This window comes from Melanotaenia boesemani, chromosome 18, assembly GCF_017639745.1.
Source record: "Melanotaenia boesemani isolate fMelBoe1 chromosome 18, fMelBoe1.pri, whole genome shotgun sequence".
Taxonomy (NCBI): Eukaryota; Metazoa; Chordata; class Actinopteri; order Atheriniformes; family Melanotaeniidae; genus Melanotaenia; species Melanotaenia boesemani.
In genome coordinates this window covers 819,532-840,075 of record NC_055699.1, presented here as the reverse complement: position 1 = coordinate 840,075, position 20,544 = coordinate 819,532, and the positions used below count along the sequence as shown (strand labels likewise).

The window sequence follows — 20,544 nt, the reverse complement described above, 5'->3', positions numbered from 1 at the left end:
TGACAGCCACACTTTTTGAAAGAAAGAGGATATCATCTTAAAAGTTCTGAAAGACAATGGCAATAACCTCCAGTTAGATGAAAATGGCCCAATTTTTGTAAATTTCTTCATATTTCAACAACTCTGCAGCATGAAAACTCAAGCCTCATTAGCTGGGAGCAGGTTATCATTCATTTATTAAAGCTTTAAAAAGGGAAATGCACTCATCTGACAAAGTTTTTTATACAAGAGATCAAGACTCGCGGAGACAAACTTGGCAGAAAATCCGTTCTGCTGTCCTTCACTTTGACTTCTACAGTTTCAGCTGCATTATTAATTCCATCTGATTTATTCGATTTCATTGTAACACCCCTCTTTTTTCTCCTCGTTGTTCATTATTATTTCATAAAGGCTCAGCAGCATCTTTGCCATGATGTGAAGTGACTGTTGTGTGAAGCTTGGTCTTGCAGTGGCACTGAGCTTCTTTATGAATACGAGGGCCCGGGCAGTGTATTGATTGCTTCAAGACATCGTCCTGAGGGACAACTAGGCCGATCTGAATCAATCATCCTCTGCAGCAGCGTCTCGCAGCTCGTATTTTTCTCCACGGACCTGTCACTTTCAGCACACGGCTGCTTTGGCAAGCGGGGAAATGTGTGTAGCTGGCAAAACGTAAAGTTAACTTCTGTTCATGTGCTGGTGTCACACACACTATAAACTCAGAGTATTTTTAAGTGTCGGATGTTATGAGCCCCTTCTGTTGTTTAAATTACTGCACAAAAATTGGCTTAATTTCATTTATTAATAAAATGCTTCCATTTTGACACTTCTAACTGAACAAAAATGCCAAAAAAGTTGAGTTGGAGGGTATTTATAGCTAGAAACTAGGAAAGAAAATGGCCTAATTTCAAACAGATGACATCAACAGATGATTGTAGCCTGCTCTAGAAGGTTGCAGAAAACTTCCTGCTATTGGAGAACAGACTGACTGGACAGAAAACTCACTACTCCTGCAGATGACAACATAAAAACCTCTTTAACTGGAGCCGAGGCCCGGTGTAGTGTTGAAATAAGCTTTCAGGGTTCAGTGCTGTGCAAGTCCATGCTTCTCAGGAACTCGTTCAAAGTTCAGTTAATTCAGTTTAAAATAAATAATTCACATTCTTAGGTCACCATTTCAGTTCTGAACTAATACAAAGTTTAGTTTATTTCAGCTATATATATGTGTGTGTGTGTGTGTGTGTGTGTGTGTATTACTATAATTACTTAACTTCTTTTCTCCCTTTGATGCTTTCAGTAAACCCTGATCTCTGGTCTGCGCTTCTTCAACCTTCACTGTGCTGTCCAGGTCTTTATTTAACAGAACTGATATCCTAATGGCCGAGACACAGTTGGTAGTTAGCATGGCCGAGACACGGATGGTAGTTAGCATGGCGGAGACACGATGGGTAGTTAGCATGGCCGAGACACGGTTGGTAGTTAGCATGGCCGAGACACGGTGGGTAGTTAGCATGGCCGAGACACGGTGGGTAGTTAGGATGGCCGAGACACGGTGGGTAGTTAGGATGGCAGAGACACGGTGGGTAGTTAGCATGGCCGAGACACGGTGGGTAGTTAGCATGGCCGAGACACGGTGGGTAGTTAGCATGGGCGAGACACGGTGGGTAGTTAGCATGGCCAAGACACGGTGGCTAGTTAGCATGGGCAAGACACGGTGGGTAGTTAGCATGGCCTACGTACGGTGGGTAGTTAGCATGGCCGAGACACGGTTGGTATTTAGCATGGCCGACACACGGTTGGTAGTTAGGATGGCAGAGACACCGTGGGTAGTAAGCATGGCCGAGACACGGTGGGTAGTTAGCATGGCCGAGACACAGTGGGTAGTTAGCATGGGCAAGAAACGGTGGGTAGTTAGCATGGCCGAGACACAGTGGGTAGTTAGCATGGCCTACGTACGGTGGGTTGTTAGCATGGCCGAGACACGGTTGGTAGTTAGCATGGCCGAGACACGGTGGGTAGTTAGCATGGCCGAGACACGGTGGGTAGTTAGCATGGCCGAGACACAGTGGGTAGTTAGCATGGCCTACGTACGGTGGGTTGTTAGCATGGCCGAGACACGGTTGGTAGTTAGCATGGCCGAGACACGGTGGGTAGTTAGCATGGCCGAGACACGGTGGGTAGTTAGCATGGCCGAGACACGGTGGGTAGTTAGCATGGCCGAGACACGGTTGGTAGTTAGCATGGCCGAGACACGGTTGGTAGTTAGCATGGCCGAGACACGGTTGGTAGTTAGGATGGCCGAGACACGGTGGGTAGTTAGCATGGCCGAGACACGGTGGGTAGTTAGCATGGCCGAGACACGGTTGGTAGTTAGCATGGCCGAGACACGGTGGGTAGTTAGGATGGCCGAGACACGGTTGGTAGTTAGCATGGCCGAGACACGGTTGGTAGTTAGCATGGCCGAGACACGGTTGGTAGTTAGCATGGCCGAGACACGGTTGGTAGTTAGCATGGCCGAGACACGGTAGGTAGTTAGCATGGCCGAGACACGGTTGGTAGTTAGCATGGCCGAGACACGGTGGGTAGTTAGCATGGCCGAGACACGGTTGGTAGTTAGCATGGCCGAGACACGGTTGGTAGTTAGCATGGCCGAGACACGGTTGGTAGTTAGCATGGCCAAGACACGGTGGGTAGTTAGCATGGGCAAGACACGGTTGGTAGTTAGCATGGCCAAGACACGGTGGGTAGTTAGCATGGGCAAGACACGGTGGGTAGTTAGCATGGCCGAGACACGGTGGGTAGTTAGCATGGCCGAGACACAGTGGGTAGTTAGCATGGCCGAGACACGGTGGGTAGTTAGGATGGCCGAGACACAGTGGGTAGTTAGCATGGCCGAGACACGGTGGGTAGTTAGCATGGCCGAGACACGGTGGGTAGTTAGCATGGGCAAGACACGGTGGGTAGTTAGCATGGCCGAGACACGTGGGTAGTTAGCATGGCCGAGACACAGTGGGTAGTTAGCATGGCTGAGACATGGTGGGTAGTTAGCACATCCTGATTCAGACTTATTGCTGTGGGTTGTCCTTCAGCAGTAATGGTGAAAGCCACAGTTTTCACAAAATGTTCATAAGGATTTAAGAACAACTTTGTTCGTAAGAATGGTTGGTGAATGAGGCTCATTGACAGTGCTGTTGCTGCAGCACTATTGTCATTTTTGGGTAATAAAAACTTAATAAACAGGGACCAATAAAAGAGCAGCAAACTGGAATGTCAGTGGTATAAAAACCCAGGATGTTGGCTCCACCACATCCACCTTCATCCATCTTAAAACACACCTGAAGAGATTAGTTCCTGAAGTAATGTTAGCATCTCTATTGCAACGAGCTTAGAGCCACAGCGGCGTAAATGCTACCTTGCTTCTACTTTGCAGTCGGTGGAGTCACTCAAAAAGCAGCAGGTGTAGTAACACTTTAAAATCTAGTTTGTTTCAAACCTCTTGGCTTGTAGTCCTGGTTCTCCGCTCGTCCATCTAATCGTTCACACATTCGCTATCATCAGGCTAGCAGAGGTTGTGTAGCTCTAGCTTTTAGCCCTGCATTTTCCCAGATAAGTGAAGCCGCCCCTCTCTGACCTGAAGGACGTATCTTTCAATGTTTCTCCAGCTGATCTCTGAGCAGCTGGAGTGGAGCTCCTGCTCAGGAAGCTGAGGACTAAAAGAGAGACCACCTGTTCTCTGCAGCATGTGTGTGTGTGTGTGTGTGTGTGTGTGTGTGTGTGTGTGTGTGTGTGTGTGTGTGTGTGTGTGAGGTAGGAAGTGTGTAGGAGTGAATCCTGGCTGTGACACAAACATATGCTCTGGAGAAATTGGAAAATGTCTTATGACTTATTGGAAATCTACAGCAAACACACAGTCGGAGGTTTTCTGGTTAATTTTGCAGTTTATATCTTCAGTGTTTCTGGGATTTGAGGAAAGCGAAAGTCTTATTTCTCCCCGCGGAGCTGCCGCCCTCTCAGCATCGTCCTCTGGGTGTGACTGCAGTCAAGAGAAGCCGAGGCTGATAATTACACAGCACTGGCACAACGACACATTTCAAGATCTGCTGAGCTGAAAATAGACAAATCTGTTGCATCAAATAAATTAATGAAAACACTAAATGAACAGCAGAATCACAAACAAGCTGCAAATCACAGACGATTCGTTTAGAGGCAGCAGAACGAAGCAGGTTTTTACAGGAACATGTTGCATGTTTTTGTTAAGATTTGACCATTTGCAGACAGTTTTATGAGACAGGGCTGACGCAATGAGAAACAGTCAACACAAAGCACTTGACTTAAAGTCACAGATTTATCATGCTGCAAATAAAAAAAACATCATTTGTGGGTCTGTTTCAGATACAAAAGCTGAACTTTTACACCTGTTCTTACCCAAATCAGACATCCTATAATCAGTTATAATAATATATAATAATAATAATATAATAATAATATAATCAATTATTTCTGAGAAAAGTGACAGAATATGTGGACATGAAAAAAAGTTTTGGAGCAAACTCTAACTCTGAATACTTGACTTCAACGCCATTGGCCAGAGATTTGACATTAAAGAGATACGGTGAGGACGAAGTGAATTTGGAAACTGACCTTCATGTGCTTCATCAGAAGCTCACATTTAAACACAGCTGCAACTGGCAAAACTCTCCCTGAACAGTTTGTTGAATCCAGCAGCTGAGACGATCCGCGCCTTCAAACCTGAGACCATGGTCCTCAGCTAGAAAAGGGTGGAGTGCTTTCTACAGGTCAGGAATGAGGTCCTGCCCCAAATGGAGGAGTTCACGTATCTCGGGGTCTTGTTCAGGAGTGAGGGAAGGATGGAGCGGGAGATGGACAGGTGGATTGGTGCGGTGTCTGCAGTGATGCGGACTCTGCATCGGTCTGTCGTGGTGAAGAAGGAGCTGAGCCAAAAGGCAAAGCTCTCGATCTACGTTCCTACCCTCACCTATGGTCATGAGCTGTGGGTAGTGACCGAAAGAACAAGATGGCGAATACAAGCGGCCAAAATGAGTTTTCTCCGCAGGGTGGCCGGGCTCTCCCTTAGAGATAGGGTGAGAAGCTCGGTGATCCAGGAGGGGCTCAGAGTAGAGTCTGCACGTAACTGTCGCGCGGCGAGGGTTAGGGATTAGGGGTTAGGGTTATGCACAATGGGAGTAAAGTATCACTCAGTTTATGATACAAAGGAGTGGATTTGAACAAACTTCGGCTGTACAGCATGACTGTGCAACTTCTGACTGACTCATGGTCCTTTTTATTGTATAACTTAATAAATTGGCAGGTTTTTCCTCACAAAACTGTAAATCCTCTGTAAATGTAGTACATCTGCATCTGTCTTAGAGCCAAAGGAATCTATTCTCAAAGCAAAGGTTTCTACTTCTAATTATAAGAAGTCCCAGGTTTCTTTCATCTCCTCGGTTAGTAAAAGGTATTAAAAAAATCTCAGACTCTGAGAGTCGCTTCGACTTGAACTATAAAGTGATCCCGTCTGAAAACAGTTCAAATGAAACACGATGCAGCAGAGGTTTTACACTTCAACACAAAGCACGCAATAAAATCAAAAGCCTGTTTTATATCCGCCTGTTTCTGCTGATGATGAACGTCTGAGACTCGACGAGCTCTCTGTCGCTTCAGGTTATCAGAGAAGAAGCCCACGAGTTTATCACGGAGCAGCTTTCTGACTTCTGCTCTAATAACAACAACTTTCCTTCTCTGTCAGCTGCTGTACAGAAAAGAGATGAAAGAGGCGGTAATCTGCCGTGGTAATCTGATCAGCTGGCCTGTAGGTCCGACCCAACACACGGATGATCTTCCTCTTGTCTGTCCGACCCTCATGAACAAATGTAATGGATTTCTATGGAAAGGTGAGGAGTCGTCGGACGCCCGTGGTCTGAGCTCGCTTTACCCTCAGAGCTCACAGATGAAACAAGACGGCAGGCAATGAAGAAAAAATGATGAGCCAGTTAGTCATACCCACTTCGAGCATCGCATGATTTTTGCTCATTATTCTCATTCTGAGAAGAGAAAATCCTGATTTTCTGATTGATTTATGAGACCATCTGTCACCTCTCTGAGCTTAAATCATCACCCCATAAAAAACCCAGCGCTGCATCGATCTCGTACTGGACTGGACTAAAATTTCACATATCTCACAAAAGATTCAATCCAAAGCTAAACAGACAGTTACGCAGGCCTTTAAATGAGGTGCCTGGTTTAAGGTTCATTTCTGACAAAGTCGCTGTAGTCCTTTTCATTTTATTTGTTCAACAGCTGCAGACGTGTACAGAAGTTTGTAATTGTGCTAAAATGCCAGAAAACAACAACAGGGACCTCAGCAGTAAGTCTGGGAAGAAAACTGGGTGTCTAAAAACTTTTCCACATTAAAAACGTGACAGCTTAGTCCAGTTGTTAGTTAAACTGGTTCATATGGGGACGTTGTGTCATTTCTGTTTAGCTTCTTTTGTCCTTGAGTCTTCAGTGTTTTGGTTTCTTGTCTAATTCTAGTCGCACCTTGTTTGTCCTGTGCTGGTTGCTCCTGATTAAGCTCACCTGGTTCTCATGTGCATCACCTGTTCCCTGTTAGACGTCCTCTGTATATCTACCCCTTTATTTAGTAAAGTGACTAGACACCAAAATAATATGTACGTTTTTCTTTAATTGCCTTTTGATTTTGTTAGGCTGGAAATCTGGCAATGTTTTTGTTTCAGTGGGGACCACAAAATCACCCATTAATTCCTTCTAGGGCTGGGCGATTAATCGATAAAATCGATAAATTGAATTTTCCATTTCTGGAGATTTATTTTTATGAAAATCTGGATTTTTTTCCATAGTTAGTTGGCAGCAGACTTCGCCCTCCCTCCACACCAGAACGGTGTTTGTCTGACAGGTTTTCAGTGAAGTGACTCTTCACTCACGCCTGGGATTTAGCTGTGCGTATAACTGCAGTGAGAAATGCTGCTCTCTACGAGATGCAGAAGTCAGCTTAACCCACAAACCCTGGTTAAGAGACAACCTTCATCAGGGCAATTATTCCTGCAGTGGATCCTGTACGATAAGGATCCAGATGGAAAGAGATCACGGATGCACTGTGTCGCATATTTCTATGTAAGATATGAAGTCGTTTATATGGTGGAAAAGTTTTGACATTATATGCTTTATTTTTGCTGGCATTCATCCATATAAACAAATAAATGTTTTAATAAGTTTATTTATGCTTTGTAAAAAAAAAGAAAAAAATTGATTAAAATGGGAAATCAGAATGAGGTGTAAAACATCGGAGATTTTATTTTTAGGCCATATCGCCCAGCCCTAATTCCTTCTATAATCCTATGCAGGCTTAAAGCATCTTAAACTGCCAAATTTCCACTTTCCCTGCTGATTTGTGCGAATGCAGATGAAGTTTTATTGCTCTGTTTGTGTACTAGAGATGAAAATGCATCTTTATTGAGTTTTAATTCTCCTTGGCCTGTAGTCACTGGCATTCTGACAGTTTGGGCCACCAGTAAATTTTCAGGCTGCATCCATGAAGAGGCCGACTGTGTGCAAAGCAGCAGAGCGACACCAGAGATCTCTAGCTGCTTTATATTTTCCTGTAATCTTGTGTCAGGTCCTCTGAGAGCCGACACACTCGGCTGCCTCCTTATTAGCAGCTCAATGTTTTATTTTCACAGCTTTTACCATCGCTTCCCAGCTCAGATAGAGATGGTGCCTGTGTAGGGCCGCTCACTTTCTGAAACCCACTGAGGCCTTGACGGTCATAAAAAGCAGATTTAAACGAACGGAGGAATGAAACGCCGGAGTTTGCTGCAGAACGTCGCTAACAAGGATAAACAGTCTCATACAGGAGGAGGTGTAAAAACGCTTCGTCCTGATTGGGTGGAAAGAACAGACTACATGAGGTAAATCAGAGGAAGGATTTGAATTAAACCATGATGCACACCTCAGAGATTTACAGTTTAGTAGAATGTTCCCACCTCTCATTTCACCGTGCTGGCAAAGCAAAGGGCCTGACATGGAGTGTGAGATAGTCCAGGAAATGCTCTGGCTGTTATATAACAGAGCAGTGTGTGTGTGTGTGTGTGTGGGTGTATCAGTTACGTCTGGTGGGCTCAGCGGGTTCAGGGAAGGCTTTCTAGAACAGATGGAGGACACCAACACACGCTCACAAAGGCCGTGCACCACAGCTCACATGCCAGAAAAATCTATTTGAGATTCTGGAAAATATTTGAACATAAAATTATCTCACACACACACACACACACACACAAAAGCAGATGGGATAGAAACTGCTTTTGTAAGCGTTAAACAATTAGTACAACAGCTAATTTGCTGACAGCAGAACTAAAGCTAGCAGCGGCCGTAGCAACGTGCAGTTAGCATGTTAGACCAGGATGTCACCTTTCATGCTTCCGCCTCGCCGCTCACATCACGGATAACCGAGCTGAACGTGGCTCCGTTAACGTGACCACGATGCAGACCGATGCTACCTTCAGATATTGAGTTTTACAAACAAAAATGATAAATGCTTGTCTTGGAAAAAGAGAGTAACAAAGGAAAATGAAATGGGAGGAGTACAGATAAAAAATAGGAAAGGAAACAAGGAGGAAGGGAATTAATGGCATAAAAGAGAAAACTAATGAATGCAACGACAGTAAAGAGGTAAATCAAGAAAAGTTATTTTAAAAAAGGAGAAATGAGTTATTAAAGTGAATTCTGTGCTGACCAATGGAAGATGGAGGCAGAAAGAAAGGAAAGATCATGATGGACTGCAAAAAAGGGAGATGCCAAATCATAAAGAAATTACAAAAAAAAACAGCAGTAAATAGTAAAACAGGAAAGAAAACAAACAGGTACATAAGTCTAGATGAGTGGTTCCCAACCTGGGGTCCAGGACCCCCAAGGTGGTCCCCTAAAGAGCACAGGTGGTCCCAGAGGCTTTGAACATTCAGAGCCATTGTGATTAATGTCCACACACTGTACCTTTAAGAAAAAAAAGTCAGGCTATATGTTGTTAATTTAACTTTGGCTGTATCGATGGACGGGACTCAACCAGAGTACATTATTTATGGAGAGAATCTCTCTTCTGGAAGCATAAAACCAGCATGGTCTTAGCACGGGGGGGTGGGGCAGAGGTTCCACCGCTTTTTAGTATTTGCTTGATGGGGGTCCCCAAGAAAAAGAGGTTGGGAGCCCCTGGTCTAGATGATGGTGAAAACACAACGCTCTGTCATTAACACTGAACTCCTCTAATGCAGTTAGAGCTGCACACCAGAGGTCCAACCTCATTACAACCAACCGAAGAACGGCAGGAAGATCGTCCTCCCGGGAAACCCGCTCAGAGGCCGAGGCCGACCGTTCAAGACGGCGAGTTAATCAGTCCAACGTTTAATCCGTCAGACAGGAAACATGCTTGGGACACACAGAAGGTGTGAAAAGATAAAAGAAAAGATAAAAAATCTGTGAAAAGTTGTTTTTTTTAAATGAAAAAAGAAAGAGTATACAACACCTGCTGGTAAAGTGTTTGCATTTCAACAGATGGTGTCATGAAAAAGAGGTTTAATCCTCCTTTTCTGTTTAAACTTGTTTAATGCTCTAACTTTCCTTGAAATGACTAAACACATTAAGTTTCCAAAGAAAATTAAACCCGTATTACTCAACATCTGCAGTTATAAAATGTAATGCTTGCACAGATCTAAAGGAGAAAGGGGGAGTCAGCGTTTCCTCCTCTGTGACATTTAATGTCACGACTGAGTAGATAAAGTTACATCCTGCATTACTCCAGAACCTAAAACAATCTCCCCCATCGGTGAGTCGTACTGTTCAGGTCGGTACAGCATGATATTATAGAGTGTTTGAATTTTAAAAGACCTCATACAACCAGACAGAACTGCACCAGTTCTGGTCCTCTTTCAGCTGCAGGTCCATAGAGAATGGTCCAGTTTCAACTGGCCTCACAAAAGACAGTCGGCTGTGGGACAGAAAACCTCCCAACAAAGCAAACGTGAGAAATAAACACCCCACAGGAGGTGTTACGTTTGGTCAGCTCGGGGACTCGTTTTGGTCATACATGCGACCAACTGGCTGTCTATGTTGGTCGTACCAGCGCTCCCAACATTCCTCCGATCTAGGTGCAAGCTTCTGTTCTGGGTTCATCCCTTTCTCAGGGAAGTCACATTTTTAACTTCATCGTGGACCAAGTCTCCAAAACGAATTGAACAACTGATAAAACACACTCAGGACAGAAAAAATTCATTTTTTATACGTCCTGGTTTCACTTAGTTGGGGTCGCTCTGAACAGTCCTAAAGTTCAGATCTCAGATGATGGGTTGACGTTAAAACCTACAAAGAACGCTGGATCCTTTTTAAGCCATAAGCCGATTCAGAAATGAGGGTAAATTAATCTAGTTGAGCTTTGCATGTTCCCGTGATGGACATGAAGTTCTCTCCGTAACATCGGAGCAGGAAAATGCTCCGGCTGCTCCTCAATGGAGCGCAGGTGTTTCCGTCTTTGCCTGGGAGAACTTCAAAGATGTCATTTATGTTTCTGTCTGATTTTAAGCTGGCTGACTAGTTGTCCGACTTGTGCCGTCCGCTGATGGAGGTGAGCTCGCCTGCGTGCGTACATGTGTCTATGCGTGTGGCATCATGGCAGAACTTTAGTGTAGCTGCAGTTTTCTGGTCAAGCTCATGTTTGTTTTTCTGCAGCTAGGTTTTGTTCCACGTAAATAAAAAAGCTTGAAGACTTTGTCCACATTTTTACCAAGTACAGCATAAAAACTGTTTCAGGTTGTCGTTCTTCAACTCATCATATAACTTTACTCATGAAATATCAAATATCTAAAAGACAACTAAAGAAATAATAGCCGGGAGGGGCTCAGAGTAGAGCCGCTGCTCCTCCGCATCCAGAGGAACCAGATGAGGTGGCTCAAGCATCTGGTCAGGATGCCTCCTGGACGCCTCCCTGGTGAGGTGTTCTGAGCACGTGGATGGATGGATGGATGGATGGATGGATGGATGGATGGATGGATGGATGGATGGGTGAGTGGGTGGATGATGGATGGGTGGATAGGTGGATGGATGGGTGGATGGACGTATAGGTGGATGGATAGGTGGATGGATGGATGGATGGATGGATGGGTGGATGGATGGATGGATGGATGGATGGACGGATAGATGGGTGGATGGATGGATGGGCGGATGGATGGGTGGATGGATGTATAGGTGGATGGATAGGTGGATGGATGGATGGATGGGTGGATGGATGGATGGACGGATAGATGGGTGGATGGATGGATGGATGAATGGATGGACGGATGGATGGGTGGATGGATGTATAGGTGGATGGATAGGTGGATGGATGGATGGATGGGTGGATGGACGGATAGATGGGTGGATGGATGGACGGATGGATGGGTGGATGGATGTATAGGTGGATGGATAGGTGGATGGATGGATGGATGGGTGGATGGACGGATAGATGAGTGGATGGATGGATGGATGGATGGGTGGATGGATGGACGGATGGATGGGTGGATGGATGTATAGGTGGATGGATAGGTGGATGGATGGATGGATGGGTGGATGGAATAACATGTGGACTGGTTTCCATTTGCTTTGTTCCAACAAAAATAATTAAATTATTTTAATTCCATGAGGAAAAAGCTTAAATCCAAAAGTCTCTAATTATGATAAAGTCATGGATCTCAGATCTTCTGCTGCTCTGCATCTGATGTGTTTCTGTCCTGTCAGGTTGCTGTTCACCAGTCCAGCTTCCTTCAGTTTCTACAGCGTTTGGACATCAGAACAGTCTTTGTGTCTTCCGTCTGCAGGCCATACAACAACATGGAGCATCCAAGCCGTGCGGTTATATGTTGGATAACCTACATGATGCCAGCTTCCAGTTTTCAGTGTCACCTTAACAATGTTAACCAATTTCTGTGCAGTTGATCCTGCCATGTAATGTTTATTTGCCAAGAGATGGTCATATTGTTGCTATGGTTTCATCTATGACCTTCATCCATTGCATGATACGTTATGGCTGTTTTCTTTTGGTTTTCCATTGAACACAGCACCTAACTGATAACTAACAAATAACTGATATTTCCTTTGGTCCTACCTCAGTACAGAGGCCCCGTCCCAATTCCTAATTCCTCCCCTTGGCTCCACCATTTTGTCCTATCCCCCCTTTTCTGTCATATACGAAGGACAGGCTCCCCTCTACTTTTGGGGATCAAAGTGTAGTGGTCACCTTGCATCCAAACACCCCCCAATATCTTGATTAAAAGGCTGACTAGTAGGTCAAAGGAGGGGACTGGGATTGAACCAAAATTGAAAAGTTGAGGTCATATTGCTTCTCAGCTAGGGTGATGGGAGCCATGTGGATGCTAAAAGTCCTTGATCCCCAAAGGGAAGAGTCACCTACCTTACCTGGAAGAATGAAAAATAAAAGGATAAGGGTGTTGTTATTGGGTCTTTACGGAGTCCATACAGGAGTTCATTTTTTAGAAATCTGAAAGGAATTGCATTTCAGGACATCTCCAAATGTGGTTTGGAGCTTTGTTACATTTACTAGGAAAATATTCATCTGTAGGCTTCTGTAGTTCTGCCACATTTCACTCCTCACAAAATCTTATCAGCAATGAGGCTGCAGTCAGTCTCGACTCACACGGCTTCGTTTCAGGGGTCAGGGTTCAGTGGGGACACCTCTGAACACATTAAATGCATTCATTAAAAATAAAGAAGGAAACATTAAAAAAGTGTGAAGCCACATCAGTCAGATACTCAGAAACAGTCATCAACCAAACTGCCGCTGCTGCACCACAGCACTGCCAGGGAAGCAGCCAGGAGACAAAACACTGGCGTAAATGTGAAAACAGCCATTACACACTTAATCACCTTGGCTGCAACTCTTAAGATTCAGCTCGAACACACACATTAAATCCCAGTCGGGTTTGCGGTTTTATTATTCAAATTAAGCACTAATGAATTCAGGCAGTAAAACATGATGCAGTGCTTGGCTGGCTGTTTTCTTACATTATTCCATATCTTAGCCTAACTTTATTTCTGCATGGTGGAGTTTGTTGCTGCGGGCCTGGTCACACTAAACTTGCCAAGAGGCCCAAAACTTAAAATGAGCTCCTGGAGCTCCGTTAGGTCCTGTTCATCCCAGATTAAAGCTGATGTAATCGACTTCTTCAGAGATTTAGAGCTGATTGATGCACAGACAAACATGAGCCGATGGTCACAGTTTTGGTTCAAAGAGCTTCATATTTCTTTTTGGAGCTGATGGAAACCAAAAATGAGGAGAAACTTGGTTCTAAAATAGGTAAAGCTGTTCAAACTGTTTGACTATTATCGGGGAGTTTCACATCAGAAGAAGAGCCACCCGATCAAGAGACTTCAACCATCAACTCCACTGACTCAAATACTTCTGTAGAAACGAGGGAAGGTCTTACCATAATAATCATTTCAAGTTTGTAATAGTGTTTGGTCACGTCCCTCTGGTCTTGCTGTCATTTTTAGCTTCTTCCTCCCTGATTTCATTCAAGACCTTCTCACCGGTCCACAACATAAAACTCTGAACATTTCCAACAAGGTTCAGGAGTTTTACAAGGACTACGTTTTCCTGATTTTAAAGACAAACATTTCTAAGGGATAGGGTACTCGTACTGTGTTAATTTAGGGGTGGATGTTGACACCAGTTCACTGATTGAGTCTGAGACCCAGCCACAGTTTTCCAAGCTCCTGCTAGCGGTGGGCAGTTTAACCAAAATTATCTGTCCATTTTCTTCACCCACTTACTCCAATTCAGGGTCGTGGGTGGCAGGAGCCCATCCCAGCAGTTACTAAGCGAGAGGCAGGGTGCATCTTAGGCCACCGGAGCCAAAATTATATCACAATATTTTAAAAATATTTCAAAATTATACTGATTTCATTGTATTTGATGTGTTTTGCTTCCCTTGTGTGTCTTGGTATGAACCACGTTTTCATGTGTTTTTTAGATTATTCTATTATCATGAGAACTGTATATTGTAGAAAAACATGTTACTGTCCACAATGTCTTGATCTTCTCTCTAAATCTGCTTTCCTCTACAGCAGGGAATGATGTGCAGCAGAGCTCCGGGCGGGATTCGAGCCGCTGTTAAAGGGCTGCCGCTCGACCAGCTGAGCCAAACACTGCGCTTCCTCAGCTTGTTCAGGTTTAAATGTGAGTGTGGACACGGCTGATCTTCGTTTCATCCATTCTTGGTGCTTGAAGCATATCATCGTTAATACGCTGATGTTGGAAATCAGAAGTGAACTGTTTAGTTTGCACTGCCCTCTAGTGGATTTGTCGCCTAACAACCACGCCAGTGTAAAAGCCGTTACATACGCCGCCAGAACAGAGATTTTTGTTCTTGTTCTCCAGGATGCAAAAGCTAAATCATGTCATTTTGTTCTTTCTGGAGTTTCTGCTGCTTGAGTTCAACACACCGGCCGAGCAGGACGTTTTTCTTGTGTGGGGTGAGAGAACAGTCATGTGATCAGTCAGAAATGTGGAGTGGACGTGGTTAATGCAGAAGACTGTTAAACATTAAGTTGTCATGTCCACTTTTCTATTGACGCAAAGGGTTAAACCACGCTGGGCGGAGAGTTTGGATGAACAGCCAATTGAGGTGATAAAGTATGAAAATCAACATGACACCGTCGCATGCTCAATCCTTTCCTGCCACATGAAGCTTCTCGTGAACTTTGAAGTAACCAAGCCATTTGTTCACTGCATGTGAAGACGTGGACAGCCCCTCCACAGTACCACCTCGAGAACAAGAACAAAGTTCTCCGTTCTAGCGGAGCGTGTAGGAAGCCTGAAGCCGGCACGGAGCGTTATGTGCCTGACGTTTGACAGCGTTCGACACCGACGTACGTTTTACATAAAGAGAGCAGGACTCAGCCCTTAGGCAGCGAAGCAAGTCGCTTGTGTTGCCAAAAAAACCTTCAGCTCATCAGTTTATGAACAATTGTTTGGTCCATATCCAACTTTTAAAAAAAGTATCTCCCGACAACAGATACGAATCCTTTTTTCTATTTCCTGTCCAACGTCATCAGCTTCACTTTTTCATCTTCATCCATTTTCAGCGCTGCTGTGCTGCGTTGAAGAAGGTCCCTTCAAACAGTTTCCCCAAAGTCATTTAGGCTGTTTAAAAACAGCTTCTCAGTATGAACCATGTGTCACTTCTGTCAGGTTAAGGAGGGGAAAACAGGTGGAAAGGATTAGAAGTGAGACACTTGGCTGGTTCAGAATTATGTCTCATGATTTCTGGTGAACCTGGGTTGTACTCAGTGCCAGTGCTCTTTTTGTTCAGCTTCACAAAGTCCTAAACACCTGACTGAAAAGAAAACCTCCTGTTAGATCACCTGCTGCTGACTGGTAAACAGCTGTTTATTTGCATGGCTGGGAGTAAACCGGAGAGCCGGACACGAAGCAGCGAGCAGCACGATTAGATGTCGAGCCAAATCTACAATGGATAGAAACCACAGTTGAAGTGGAGGAAGAGCTGGATGTGGATGACGCCCCCCGTGCCAGTAATGGAAGCTAGTAAAAGCTGTGTTTCTAACCCCACACCTCATCCCACCATTCACTTTTTTAAGTGCTCTCACAACCCATGACCTGGTTCTACTAGTTTTGTGGAGAAAGATGGATTCAGGGGCGAAGATCCAGGCAGTGTGGAGAGAAGTTCTCATGACAGACTGTAGCTGGTCTAGTGCAGCTATTCTTCTCTTTATCTGCTTCAGGTCACATTTGTTGTTCGGTTTCTCTGCTGCTTCGGCCCGTGTGCTGAAAGGTTTTGGATGAATGACGGAGGAAAAAACTAAGTACCATTATCTCGGTTTTGAAGTCACCAGCAAAGTTCTGTTTGATTTAGTGATTTTAAATGGTTATTTGGTCATTTCTGAATGTATTCTTCCCTGATTTTAAAACTTAGTGTGAATGTGTTTTGTTGTGTCTGTAAGGTGTCTAACTGCCCTGCTGCTGTCTTGGCCAGGACACGCTTGGAAAAGAGATTTTAAGCTCAATGAGGTTCTTACTGTTTAACTAAAGGCGTTAATAGTAAAAATCAGCTATCTCCATCCACCTCTTGTTTTATCGTAGTCAGGTCCTCTAGCTAACATGTCTACAAGTGGCATATGTCTCCAGTGTCCTCCAGCTTTTTATTTTTACCTGAGGATGCTGAAACATTTATTCTTTCATTCTTGGTACTCTGAAGCATCTTTGCTGCCATGATGGTGCAACAACATCACTCACCAAGTAAGGATGTCACTCAGGAGGAGCAAGAACAACTACCGGAGGCAGCTGGAGCCAAACTCCAGCAGAATGTGAGAACGTGTGGACGGGGATGGAGGAGATCACAGGTTGTAAGAAGACAAGCAGGCAGCTGTCGGGCAGCCAGGAGAGATCTGAACTTTAAACAGGTTCAGCTCTCAGCTCCACATCATCTCACCTCCTCCTCCTCCTCGGACGACTCCCGAACCTTCGCCAGCTCTACAGTGACAACAGGCCAAGTTAAGAGACAGATGGAGAAACTACCCCAGAGGAAGGCTGCAGGTCCAGATGGGATCTGCTCCAGGATCCTGAAGACCTGCGCAGCACTCATTCAGTCTGAGCCTGAGTCAGCAGAGGTCCAGTTCTCTGGAAGACGTCCTGCTCGGTTCCAGTCCCCAAGAATTTCAGACCATCCAACCTCAACGACTACTGTCCAGTGGCCGTCACATGGCATATGATAAAGGTGCTGGAAAGGCTGGTCTTGGCCAACCAAAGACTGCAGGTGAAGGATCTGCTGGACCCTCTGCAGCCTGCCTACCAACTCCATTTGATTCTACCTGCTGCAGAGAGCCCGTCTGCATCTGGACGGTGGAGGCAGCTCTACGAAAGTCACTTCCAGCCACCACTGCTGGGTACGAAGCTGCAGGGGATGGGTGTCAACAACCAATTACCTGACAGGCCACAGTTTGTCCGTCTAGGCAGCATCCTGTCTGACCCGGTGGTCCTCAGGGGATTGTGTTGTCTCCTTTACTCTCCACCTTCTACACCCTGATCCTCAGTCCAGCACTGAGTCATGCCGCCTTCAGTTGTTGTTGGGTGTCCAGGACCGGGAGGAGGAGGAGGACAGAGCGCTGGGGGACGGGTTTGTAGGGCGGACTGGCAGGAACCACCTGAATGTCACCAAGACCGGAGAGAAGGGGATAGACTTCTGGAAGAGGACTCCTCTAACTCTACTGAAGATCATGGGGTGGAGGTTGCTGAGACCTAGAAGTAGCTGGGAGGGACCATAGACCCCAGACTGGAAATCTAACACATGCTGTGTACGACAAGGGGATGCGTACGCAGATCTCTTTAAAATGCAGCATTAATCCCACTCATTCCAATAACTCGGTCATTTTAACAGGCCTAATAAAAATCCCTAAATTATTTGATAAATGTAGGCTTTATATCTTTTACAGATCTGGTGACCCCCTGAAATTATCTTGGCCCCCCCGTTGGAGAAACTGGGACCACACTGGGAGTCACCCCGCCCATGGCCACAGAGGCTGACCCCACAGGAACCACCCAGGACCCGAACCACCACCATCGGGCTGTAGCGCAGGTCCCTGACCAGGACCATCACCACGGCAATGACCCTGCAAACTGAGCAGGTATAGCCCCCGGCGTGGAGGATCCCATCAGAAAAACGCTGGAAAACACTTCGTTAAAAAAAAAAAAAAAAAAAAAGAGTACAAACTAAAATCAGACGAATCTAAAAACAACAAGAACAAATAAGAGCAACAGCTATAAAAGTATAAAAGTATAAACTGTTAATAACAAACAGAAAGGAGAATGATAAATGATGAAGTGTAAGATGTAAAAATTTAAGATTTCCTGCATAAATTAGTGAGTAATGTACATTTTCTTGTTATTTATGCAGCTTAAATGTGTACTAATATTTAGTTGTAAATAAAAAGATAATACAATCTAACAACATAAAATCACGTTGCTGGTCTCTAAACCCTCGTGTGCTGGATTTTTGTACCAACACGCGGTGCCTTCATTAAAAGCTCCAGTTAATGCTGCGACACACCAGGAGGAGCGTCTCCAGTGCTGCCGCATTTCTACAGTTTGTGTGGTGACCCTGCACATTTTTACGCCGGATCTCGGCCACAGATGTTCCCCTCCGGTCCAGTTGCCGCATCCTTTGATTTGGACCTTCTCTGGAGCCTCTCAGCCCCACATCAAAGCTTCACCTCATTTCCACCACATTTACATTTTCCTGCCAATTAAAGCAGAGGTGGTGTTTGTTTACATTTGCCGCGGCGGCCTCCGTCCCCTCAGCACGAGCCTGACATTAAACACAGCAAAGAAAAGCCAGGACGCGTCAGCAGAACCGGGCCGAGCGCTGCGACACAGGTCAGAGCCATAAAATATTCATCCAGAGAGGAGTGTAAATGCCGCTGTTGTTGCACTTAATGCTGCAATGACATTCAGAAAATTTGGAAACTCGTTCAGGAGCTCGAGATTGTGAGTCACTCATGTTTTATTCAAGGCTTCGAGTAAATGTCACCGTGAGTTAACTCGCTGGTGTGTTTTTCTTCTTGGTTTGTTTGTACAACTTGTTCCTGTTGTTGCCTCTGTGTCGTTTTTATTGTCAATAAAGATGTGAAATAGAAGCAGATTAGAAAGCAGAGCAGATGTTAATGTGACGTTTCCACACCAAAACACACACACACACACACACACACACACACACACACACACACACACACACACACACACACACACACACACACACACACAGGAACACTTACAGCTCAAGAGAGAAGTCTTATGGATCTGCAGCAGCAGAGGGGGATGATTAGATGAACGGAGACGGGGGCTCGGTGATCAGGTTCGGGTCACCGGGCTGATGTGTCCTGGACGGATTCTTCCACAGGTCTGAACACGGAAGGAAGCGGTCGATGGAGAGGAACGCCGGGGTCCTTGATCTGCCAGGCAGAAAGGAGACACGAGATGGAAAACTCAATCTGCAGCTCACAGCCGGCGCGTGCATCAAACAAACTCATCAGGACGCGGCGTGGAGTTGCTCCTGCAGCTCCTCTCACTTCGTTCAGGTTGCTGAAAACCTGGAGGCGACCGGAAAACTCAAAGCATGAACAGTCCTCACAGTCAGCAGGAGATTCTAAAAATGTTCACGAGAGCCGGAGAACACACATATCATAGTTATTTGCACAAAATGTGATATGTTTGCAGATTTTCCTTCTGCTCTCCAAAAGAAACGCTTTGCTGGATTAAGGTTGGTTGTCTGGTGTTGGTTTGGACTGAAGGATGGTTCTGGTGTATCTCTGTCTCCTCTTTCTTTTCTGTACTCCTCATTTCTGCTCACACTGTTCTGTTTTGCTGTCTTCTCTGGTCAGGTCCAGCAATATTATTTAAATTCAGTCATTCAAAATAAATAAATAAGAATATAAACTAGAAAATTTCAAAGAAATTTTGATGGGTGCCAATGCGCCTGTTGCCCCGCCGACCCCTGGCGTGCCGGCCGTGCGGCCACCGTGGCCAAGCCAGCCGGCGCGAGGGAGACGGCACGAAATGGATTAGATTAGATTAGATTAGCTTAGACTTTATTATCTCACAGTGGAGAAATTCACTTGTTACAGCAGGATGCAAGCCTGCCCGTGAATGTAATGCCATGAAAATCCCATACGGCCACTAGGTGGCGCTGCAGTCACTGTACTTGTACAAACATGTTCAGATAGGGACTTTCAATAAAACTGGCCAGTTTCAAGTTCTTTGGTCAACCCAGTCCAGAGTTAGAGTCACTTACTGTGTCCGGGGGGGGGTATGGTGTTGACAAGACCTGGACATGTAGATGTGTCAAAAGTGACAGAAAATAAAAAGTGTAATCTTTGCATGATTGCAAAATCTGCAGATTGACAGGTATGAAAGGGCTAAACAGTGGCTCTTTGCAATGACAGCAGCTGAGAGTGCTGCCATGGCAACCATGCCCCCACCCTTTCCCCCATAGCAGCAGACAGGCAGGCTCAGGTTACACACACACACACAGAGCACTGTGAAGTCACTGTCTGCAAGCCTCCGAACTTCTTGCTGCTGAAAGCAAACCGTAATACATATGAAAATAATTCTTTCACCGTTAGGTGCAGAAGGCTTTGAGGGACACGAGGATATAAGTCTTGTCACTGTACTGCAAACAGAACTTAAATGGCAGCAGTTTTAAAACATGGTTCCATCAATGGGGATTCTGAGTGGGGAGAAAAGACTTTGTGTCTTTCTGAGCCTCATAGCTCCAAATCTGTACGTCCTAGCCCAAAATGAGCTAATGATAAATTGAAGCCAACAAAAAAACCTACGTTTTGATGTAAAAATTGTGTCTGTAGAGCAAAAACTCTGGCCGTGAGAGAACTTTGTTTAAGCATGTCTTTTTGAAGCAAAAGCTAGAGGGAGGCAGAGGGAGAGGATTTTGGCAGTTTTTGCTAAAACTTCAACAGTGA

At 45.1% G+C, this 20,544-nt stretch overlaps 1 protein-coding gene across 3 annotated transcripts in view; it reads right to left on the bottom strand.

Moving 5' to 3' along the window:
- fars2 (phenylalanyl-tRNA synthetase 2, mitochondrial) overlaps positions 1-20,544 on the bottom strand; it is a 295,775-nt gene that overhangs the window by 195,649 nt on the left and 79,582 nt on the right. For all 3 annotated transcript variants that reach the window (XM_041968862.1, XM_041968861.1, XM_041968860.1), the window contains exon 2: positions 18,844-19,020. The gene's annotated coding sequence lies outside the window, so the exon portion shown is untranslated. The remainder of the gene's footprint in view (positions 1-18,843; positions 19,021-20,544) is intronic.